Here is an 11,069-nt window from a genome sequence, read left to right on the forward strand (position 1 = left end):
TGAGGCGAACTGGAGCCACTCTTCAGGCAGATGAGGGACCGACTGAGGCGAACTGGACCCACTCTTCAGGCAGATGAGGGACCGACTGAGGCGAACTGGACCCACTCTTCAGGCAGATGAGGGACCGACTGAGGCGAACTGGAGCCACTCTTCAGGCAGATGAGGGACCGACTGAGGCGAACTGGACCCACTCTTCAGGCAGATGAGGGACCGACTGAGGCGAACTGGACCCACTGAACTGAACTGGACTTTCTCAGATATGATTCATGTTCAGAGGAAGTGGAATTTCCCCTGGGCTGAAAGTGGATTCCCTCATCAGCTGTAGGAGATAGACCTCACATCATGAAAAGAGTTTGATTACTAAACAGCAACTATGTCATAATGTCAGTGGTTCTCAAGTCATAGAATCATTTTTTCATCATCAACATCAAACTCCAAGTCAAGTCTATCGATCTCCTTGTACAAGCCAAACCCCAGGTCCAACTTGACTCATTATCACTTAAAACATAATCCAAACCCAAGTCCAAGTCAAGTCATTATGATCTCAAACCAAGTCGCAGTCAAAGCCCAAGTTAGGTCCCTATCATCTCCAAGTCGGAGTCCAAATCCAGTCCAGAGTCGAGTCAGCGTCATCTTAAACTGAGCCCAAGTCCGAGGTCAAGTCAGTATCATCACAAACCGAGTCTGAGTCCAAGTCACACAGGTTTAGTCCAAGTTAAGTTCAAGTCCAGACCTCTGCGCTCCCTGTATAAACCTGAATCCTGAAGTCGAGTCATAATCCCCTCAAACCGAATCCATGTTCTAGTCTGTGTCATCTCATGCCCAATCTGAGTCGAGTCAGCGTCATCTCGAAAACCCCAGAGCTCTTTAATACCAAGGACTCGAACAGTGTAACCAAGTGTGAGTCTTATGTCCTCTATCGCCTGAACCACAAATCCAGTCCCTTCCGCTCTGAAACTAACGTCCAAGTCGAGTCACAAGTCATGAGGACTAAGCGTTACTAATATCGTTACTAGAATTTTCTTCCATTTCACACCAGATCATATTATCGATGAGGTAGACGCCTGGCTTTGACGACAGGTGCCACTTTACAACCCTGCCTTCTTCTAGAGCAGATCTTGTGTCAAACTCCACCACATCCTTTGACCAGCCTCACACAGCCTCCTCTCACTCATTTCGGGTTCGTCCGGATTTAAACACGCTATTTTGGCCATAGTTTGACTTCATTCATTCCCCTGTCATATATGTAACCTATGTATAGACTTGGAATAAGCAAAGAGTGTTACGAATCAAAGAGACATTTAACAAGTGTGTGGTAAAAGGGCTACGTTTTATGAGGTTTACGGTAGGTGAGAGGTGAAGTATTTACAGGCACATGAAGACAGCTACTTTTAGTTTTATATGACAGTCGGCTAAAGTGAAGGATTCGTTGGAAGTGGATGAAGAACCAAGAAAAAAAACACATTCAAAATAGGAAGGGAAATAATTACATGTACAACACTGCTTTCAATAAGAAATACAGTCTTGGACAAAATGTATTAATCAATAAAATAAATTACTTGGACACAGTAACTCCAGTTTGTGTTTCGTAGTTTTTATCAACAAGTTTCCTCTCTCTGTATTTGTCTCTGTATAACCTGCCCAGGAACAATACGGAAATGAGCATTTTTGCTATAATCTGTCATATTTACATGAGTTGATTAATGTGCACTGTATCAATAGAATAAATAAAATAAATAAAATAAATAAAATAAATAAAATAAATAAAATAAATAAAATACAATAAATAAAATACAATTGAAACAATTAATATAATCATTACAATTAAAATAAATAACAAATACAAGAAAAGGGGGCATAGAGGGTATACTTGGTAAAAGAGTAAAACAGGACAAGGACCAGGCTCCATAGCTTAGGAAACTATTTTATTCTTATTTTATTTAAAGGTAGCTCTACATGTGGTTAGAAATGCCAGCTGTATAATACAGCATGTATAAATATAACACAGAGATAGATACAGTGAGTACATACATTAACAATATATTACATTTTGATGACAGTCATGAACATCCGTCATTAATAAAAGGACATTTATTAGGCCCGAGCGCCACAAGCTGGCGAGAGGCCTATTAATCTCGTAAGGCCGTGCGAAGCACGGCTGCGAAAGTGCGCACATAATGCGCACGAAATCGAGCGCAAAGCGCTCGCCCACTTCCAAACACTCACTAACGCACTCCTTCACTCACGCACGCCCCGTGCATACTAATTAGTAGTAGGAAAATGGAACTTTACCGTTGTAAACGGGCGAAGCCCGTGCAAAAGTACGCACTAAACGAGCACTCATTTGCGCTAAGTAGCTCACGAATACGTTCCCCATCTCTTGCATGTTCCGTGCATATAAGCATGTAATGCAAAAATTTAACATTATTACTGTATAGAGGGCCAAAAACACACGGAGCCCACTCAAAATTAACGAAAGTACCCGTCAGTGACCAGGGACCCACACCATGAGGTAGGAAAGCGCGAGCGCTTTCCGAAAATGTATAGTTTATGATATTTGAAAAATGGGAAACATTGTTTTCGCATCGGAATATTATTCTTTCTTTCTTCTTCTTCTTCTTCTTCTTCTTCTTCTTCTTCTTCTTCTTCTTCTTCTTCTTCTTCTTCTTCTTCTTCTTCTTCTTCTTCTTCTTCTCGGGACCAACCCCCCTATTTTTCACCCAGTGAACATTGACGAAAAGTCACAAAAATTTGCACACCTCTAAAAATCGTGCCTCTCTACATTCTGGCTATTTCCTTTTTCTAAAATTAAGAAAATTGGCGCGTCAGCGCCCCCAAATGTACCAAAAATGCATTGAGAGATGGGAAATGACCCAAAAAAAATCTGATCGTAGAATCATGAAATTTGGCGCAGAGGTAGATGGTGACAAGAGAAGTAAAAAATATTACCACGGCAACGCCGTCCGCCCAACCAAATGTCGGCCATATTGCTTCAAAAATGGCTAAACATGACTTCGGAGTTTTTCCAAACGTCGTACTTTTACAAACTCCTCCCAGGGCGTTGGCCCTAAAAAGCTGAAATTTGGTGAAAATGCTACTGAGGAGTGGGACATCAAAAGTTATCCAAATTACATTGATACCTGTCACGGTCTCTGTGCGGCAAAGCCGCAAACTGTAGCAAGAATTTCAGAAATCTCCCAAATTTAACATTTCTGCCGTTTGCGCAGATAAAGTCCGAATTGCGTCAAATTAGAATCAGTTGTTAAACTCTTTGCCCTAAACCTACTTGAAGTGAAATAAATTAATTTGGAGCCACAGCGCCCCCTACAGATTTTATATGGAGGTTAAATATTTAGTTTTGCGAAATTATATGAAATTTGACACACAACTCAATTTTGGCATCCCCATCAAAAAAGTCAATGAGACCCATGTCATAATTGTTATGGCTTTGCCGTAACGATGACCGAAACCTTCCATGTTATTCCAATGGGGAAATCGCCAGAACATGTTTAAATCAAATCAAATCAATTTATTTTTGTAAGGCCCAAAATCACAACAACAGTTGCCTCTGAGGGCCACAGGGAGAAATGAATCAACAATGTCTGTGGTGGCGATGAAGTCGGACAATGTCTGTGGTGGCGATGAAGTCAGACAATGTCTGTGGTGGCGAGGGACGATGTCCCAGGGTCCTCTGTCCTTAGACTCTCCTTCTCGGCCAGGAAAAACTACAAAAAAAACCTCTTTGGGAAAAAAGCGTAGAAACCTGGAGGAGTTCCAGTGAAGGAGAGATCCGACTCTCACAGACGGACAGACGGACACGAGGAGACTGGAGCTGGACCTACTCTTCAGGCAGAAGAGGGACCGTCTGAGTCGAGCTGGACCCACTCTTCAGGCAGATGAGGGACCGTCTGAGGCGAACTGGAGCCACTCTTCAGGCAGAAGAGGGACCGTCGGAGGCGAGCTGGACCCACTCTTCAGGCAGACGAGGGACCGTTGGAGGCGAGCTGGACCCACTCTTCAGGCAGATGAGGGACCGACTGAGGCGAACTGGAGCCACTCTTCAGGCAGATGAGGGACCGTCCACACAGGGCAGGGACCACTTCACCAGGAGAGGGGCATCTGGGTCCACAGGTCCTCAGGAGTGAGAGAAAGAAAAGAAGGCGGTGAACAGTTTGCAAGTGGAATCAAAAAATAAATATTGTTTGATAGCATAAGTAGTCAGAAGAAGAAGAGGATAGTGCTCAAGCTGTCATACTTCCCCCAGCATAGTTACTCCTAGGGCAGCGTAGCTGAAGCTGTGGGTTTATGTTTCTGTTCCTAACTACTCTGACCATAAGCGATTTCGAAGAGGAACGTTTTAAGCCTGGACTTAAATGAAGAGACTGTGTCAGCATATTTAACATGGGTCGGGAGCTGATTCCATAACACAGGAGCTTGGTAGCTAAACGCTCTACCTCCTACAGTACTTTTAGAGACTCTTGGCACCACCAGAAGGCCAGCATTCTGAGAGCGAAGAGCTCTGTTTGGATGATATGGTTCTATAGCATCTTTGAGGTAGGATGGGGCCATGTCATTTATGGCTTTGTAGGTCAAGAGTAGAATTTTGAATTTGATTCTAGACTCGACGGGGAGCCAGTGAAGAGACTTCAGCACTGGCGTAATGTGCTCTCTTCTTTTTGTTCCTGTTAGTAATCTTGCTGCTGCATTTTGAACCAGTTGAAAGCTTTTTATGTAGCTTTTAGGACACGCTGGAAGCAGGGAGTTACAGTAGTCTAATCTAGTCGTTACAAATGCATGGATAAGTTTTTCGGCATCACTTTTAGGCAGGATTCTTCTGATTTTGGCGATGTTGCGCAAATGGAAATAGGCTGTTTTACAAGCTTGATTTATATGAGCTTTAAATGAGAGCTCCTGGTCAAATAAGACTCCAAGGTTTCTTACAGTAGAACTGGAGGCTACACTGACATTGTCCAGTGTGACTATCTACTCAGATAGAGCGTCTCGTAGATGCTTAGGGCCAAGCACAATGACCTCGGTTTTTTCAGGGTTAAGAAGCAGGTAGTTTAGTGTCATCCAGGTTTTTATCTCCTTCACACAAGTACTAAGTCTGTCTACTTGATCGCTCTGATCAGGTTTCATTGATAAATACAGCTGAGTGTCATCTGCATAGCAGTGGAAGTTAATGCCATGCTTTCTGATAATGTTGCCTAATGGTAGCATATAAAGAGTAAACAGAATTGGACCGAGTACCGAACCCTGTGGCACACCGTAAATTACTTTAGAGCTTGGTGAGGAGCTCTGGTTTACATTAACAAATTGGAACCTATCAGATAGATAGGATTTAAACCAGCTGAGGGCTGTTCCTCCAACACCTACATCACATTCTAACCTCTGCAGTAGAATGTTGTGGTCGATGGTGTCAAACGCTGCGCTGAGGTCCAACAGAACCAGGATTGAGACCAGTCCATCGTCAGCGGCTAATAACAAATCATTTGTGACTTTAACTAGTGCAGTTTCAGTGCTGTGGTGGGCTCTGAACCCTGACTGGAAAACTTCAAATAAGTTATTGTCCTGCAGGTGGCGACAAAGCTGTTTTACTACAACTTTTTCAAGGATTTTAGAGACGAAGGGAAGATTTGAAATAGGTCTGTAGTTTACCAATAGGTCGGGATCTAGATTAGGCTTTTTCAGAAGAGGTTTAATGACTGCATGTTTGAAGGACTGTGGAACATAGCCACTTTCGAGTGAAGTATTTATTATATTAAGAATAGGGTCTATAATTAGGGGAAGAATGTCTTTGAGGAGTCTGCTTGGAATGGGGTCTAGGACACAAGTTGAGCTTTTAGAGGACATAATGGCTGAAGTTATCTCTGCTTGATCAACAGCTGTGAACCTTTCTAGGTTTACAGGTGGATTTATATGGGACGTTAGATTTACAGCTTGGGCTAGTTCAGGGCTAATAGCGGGGGTAATTTCATCTAATTTATCTCTGATTGTTTTTATTTTATTATTAAAAAATAGGAGGAAATCATCAGAGCTAAGTGTAGCTGGGATTGAGGGCTCTACTGCACTGTGACAGTTTGTTAGCCTAGCTACAGTGCTGAAAAGGAATTTAGTGTTACTTTTGTTGACTTCTATTAGATTTGAATAATATCTGGTTTGGGCCTTACGCAGAGCCTGCTTATAGGACAGCAGGCAACTTTTCCATGCTTTTAGGGATTCTTCGGTGTGAGAGCGACGAAATAATCCCTCTAACTTTCTAACTTTTTGTTTATGTGAACGCAGTTCTTGGTTGTACCATGGGGAGGCGCGCTTTGGCCTAATGACCTTCTGTTTTAACGGCGCGACAACGTCAAGAGCAGACTTCAGAGAATTCATGGTCAAGTCGACAAATTGATCACTTGAGTCTACACTTTAGACTTTCACGAACTCCTCTTAGGGCGTTAGACATATTAACCTGAAATTTGGTGAGACTCATCTTCAGGGGCGGACCATCAAAAGTTATCCACATTTTTATTCTAAGAGTCACGGTGTCTGTGCGGCAAAGCCGCACATTTTGCCAAGAATTCAAAATAAAATTGCTTTTTGATGGTAAAACAAAGGGGAGAAGATCAGACAGCGTCACAGATTCAGCAGTAGATGTAATAAAAGGACAATTGGGGCGCGTCAGCGCCCCCTCCTCTTGCGGCGTGGCGGCGGCGTGGCGAGGGCCGATCATTGCCGCTTGCGGCTATATTTAGCAATTATTTTCACTGTGGATACCGTAACCCCAAATTTAGAATCACAATATTGCAATATTTTGATATTTACACATCCCCTAGTGTATTGTGATCTCATAAACATATTTAAAATCCCTTTACCCCTGTTTGTCCCTGTTTACTGTGACATTGTGCTTGTATTTGTGTTTACATGTCTGTGCGGCAGCGTCTGGACTAGCACACATCTTTCACATCCAGACTGCTCCATGCTGATCAGAAAGTCCATTCACCTTCTCCCTCATGTATGGTGAAAGAGATCCAGTGTGTCCCCCAAACACACGCACGCACGCACACACACACACACACGCACGCACGCACGCACACACACACACACGCACGCACGCACACACACACACACGCACGCACGCACACACACACACGCACGCACGCACGCACACACACACACACACACACACACACACACACGCACACGTCACTACTTGCCTAACTTGAACCTAAATCTTGACCTTAACCTGCAGGCAGATTCTAGACCCCACAATGTGATAAATACGCTTCCACACACACATACACATATATATCTACACCTGGGGTCCACCGCTGGGATAAAAATAGGTTCCAGAGCGCGCCTGGTTTGGGGCAGCAGTCGGGAGGTTGTTGTGAAGTGCACTGGGGTAATTAGCCGAAGCCACGTCACATGAAGCAGTTGAAAGCTGTTTCTGTTGGTAAATTGCCAGTTTATAGTTGAAAAAAACTGATTAAACTGATCTCGATTCTTTGCACTCTCTACAGACATCCATGTATTGGTAGAATATATGCTTTTAATGGGCTGTACCTGATTTATTGCTGATTTATAAGTGGAATGTTTCACAAAATGCCATTTAGCGTGTCTATAATTTACCTACCTTTTTTCAATGAGGTGTTTCTATGGCTCAACAAAAAACATGCATTGTTACAGAAAGTGGGCTTGCCCCTCCACAGATCTGACCTGTACCTTGGCCATAGTGATAACATTCACATAATAATAACAATAGTGCACTTAAAAAGACAAATTATTGCACTTTAGTCAGACAACATGAAGGCACTGAAATGATCATTATGTCTCGGGTGATGGTTTGTGAACTTTAAAAACACAGAGGAGCTTTATGCATTACCTCTTACTGATAAAGGAACAATAATCATGCAATGTAAAGCTTACAAAAACTGTTATGGAATCGTGGCAATCATAAAAAGTTCAACTCAGCACCTTCTGGCTTGGGCCCTATTTGCTGTCAAGCTTCAGTCCAGTCCAATACAACAGAGATTCTGTGTGCAGCAGGGAGGCGGGGGAGGGGGAGGGGGAAGGAGAAGCACCCAAGGGAGCACCAGCCTGTGGAAGTACTGACCTGTGCTGGGACACTCATTTACCATCTCATCCGCTCTTCTCAGATGTGCAGTTTAAACAATGTGAAAGAAAGAACTGTCAGAAATTCAGACACGAGGGGGAAAAACACACATGCAAGTACTTTATACACGATCGATCAGTCTGCTCACCGTTTTCATATCCGTGAGTTCAGACGGGTGTGAATGACAGGTGGATTAACCAATCAGGGACGTGCATGGTCCAAAGCAAACATGGCTGCTTATGAGGGAAGAACAAGGGGAACAATCTATCACAGGAGACAGAAAAACATTGACGATTTCTGTGGATTCAATGAGTGAAAGACAAAACTGCTGATCTGAGGTGAGAGAAGTTTGATTTTGTTCTTAAGGATGATGAGCTAGCGCCTCTCCTCACTGAAATAAACAAATCTGATTGCACAGTTCTGTTTGAGTTTGGCTCGAGGTGCGACTGAAGGACCAGACTGTGTGTATTCTGGATCCCAGGCAGAGTTAGCAAGTTCATTTTACCAGATTTTCTTTGGAAACCATTTTACTTTGGCTCCCTGTAATGCAAAGTAAATCACCAAGCAACTTGATTAATAAAAATATATATATATATATATATATATATATATATATATATATATATATATATACAAAACTTATCTGGATCATTTCAAAGCTCAAACTGCCATCACTACAAAACACGTCTTTGTCTTTGTGAAAGCTGCAACTGTTCTTAGCCTTGTTTAGACTGCTTCTGTTCTGTTCCTGAATATGAATCAGCCAAAAATACACTTTAATTACACATAATGGAGCTTTACATTTTGGAACAATTACCGGTCCATATTTTGTGTACAAGCATATTACTCAAATGTAAATCAAATCATTTTGTAATCGCTTGACTTAGACGTGAAATAAATAAAGATCAATTAAAGTTCCTGTTTAAAAGTGAAGATATCAGCGCTGCTTATTGGAGTTTGTTCCACTGTATAAAAAGCCGTCCTGTAGCAGAGAGCCTTATGCCGGAGCGTGTTCAGACATTTATGGTGCGTTGGTGGTCTGAGGGTTGTACGTTTGCTCTGGTAAATATTGTGCTTGATTTAGATTGGGTCTTTGCATCTCTGTGTGGTCAGTGGTCTGTGCACAAACTGGAGGTTATGAGAAAGTGAAATGATTAGACATGAATAGATTTGGAAAAGTTCAGGAAATTAAAAAGCAAAGTAAAAAGCAAAAAAGTGTTGTATATTGATTTATTTCAATCAACTTTATTTCAGACTCCAGGTCCATATAAAACAATAAAAACACATAAAACAAACAATATAAACTAAATATAATACAGTTTGGCAGTGTATACACGCAGTACTTTCATCACAAACCTGCATATCTACTGTACAGCATGTGGACTATGAAGCTTCTCTGGTCCACCATCTGCTGATCTCCATGGAGATGTTATTACTTTGCCTGAAATGTTCCACATCACTAGCTTTTAGCAACAAAAACACATCTAATGGAATAACTGTAAGATAAAGTTCAATGCAACACTGTGGAACATTCTTGCCAAAACAATGTAATACAAGCAGATAGTGCACCTTTAAGTTCCTTAAGTTCCTGGTCTGGGCACATCAGTTCAATGTCCTGAGGGAAGTATGGCAGCTGGAGCACTATCCTCTGGTTCTTCACATGTTCCCTGTCAACAATATTTCATATTTGAGTTCACCAGTGTCTGTCCTTTGCTGTTCACAGTTCATCTTCAAATGGAAGCATGTCAGTCCTGGACCATCTGCAGCCTGTGCGTCTGTGGGAGAAGGAGGATCTCTCCTTCACTGTGCTTCTCCCCGAGGTTTCTACAGAAGGAGGATCTAAGGACATGCTTGGACAGTTATCCATTTGCTACATTCAATGTGAACATTGTTTAAACTGCTACTGATAGTTTCATTGTTTGACTTTCTGACCTTCTGTGGTTTTCACCCCTCGAGGGGTTGTATTTTTGGGTGTTGGAAAAATGAATTGAAATGGAAATATTATGAATAGGAAAAAGTCCTCAAAATGTACCAGGAAACCAACAAATGTAGATCTTACGTGAGTTGTGCACCTAAAGACAGGAAAATTCACAGCGTTTCCATTGCATCTCTTGGCTTACGTAAATTTAGAACAGCACTTCTCAAACTGTGGTACATTATTTGGTATTCCAGTTCTTGTTTTTTGTAATTTTTAATAAATTATTTTCTATTCCTTGAGTAATTTCTTAGTTCAAACTAATGTGGAAATGGTGTAATTCTAATTAAGACCTGGTTTAGCCTTGAAATAATCTTGTGATAGACCTGCTTAAGATCTGGTAATGGGAAAGGTAACTTGTATCATTTAAATTGATGCATATTGGGCACAAAAGTGCTTTTCTCCTGCCTGTTTTGGGCACTCTTTATCTCACTTGTTCCTTCTTTTCGCACTTCTGTAGCCACAGCTGCCCTGGGGTAGACAGACAGAGGCAAGGCTCTAAAGCTCCACCATCATCTCCTCCGACCACCACCAAGAACTCACTCACACATTCAGTCAGATTGACAGGTGGTGGGTGAAGTGTCTTGCCCAAGGACAGAACAACATATGAGACATAAACATTGTATCATTTCAGAACAGCAATATAGACCTCTGGAAGCCGAACTCTTGCTAAACGGTGATGAAACACCAACACATTCGCATTGCAACAGAGCCCTACACCACAAGGACCATAGTAGTTATTATGTGGCGACGCACTAAATACTCTGTTACAAACTTGTTAGCCTTAGGCACGTTAGCATCCCCATCCCACACATGAGGTCGCCCTAAAGCAGTCTTCCATGTTATTTTGTGCCTTACAAACAGCTGGATGCACATGTGGATGTTCTGAGGAGGAGGAGGAGGAGGAGGAGGAGGAGGAGGAGGAGGAGGAGGAGGAATGTTTGTGCGTGTTGTGCTAAATGATCAACATGTGTCCAGGGGTTGACCTTTGAC

The sequence above is a fragment of the Eucyclogobius newberryi genome, unplaced genomic scaffold (assembly GCF_026437365.1).
Source record: "Eucyclogobius newberryi isolate DKJ021-1_F unplaced genomic scaffold, fEucNew1.0.hap1 SCAF_22, whole genome shotgun sequence".
Taxonomy (NCBI): Eukaryota; Metazoa; Chordata; class Actinopteri; order Gobiiformes; family Gobiidae; genus Eucyclogobius; species Eucyclogobius newberryi.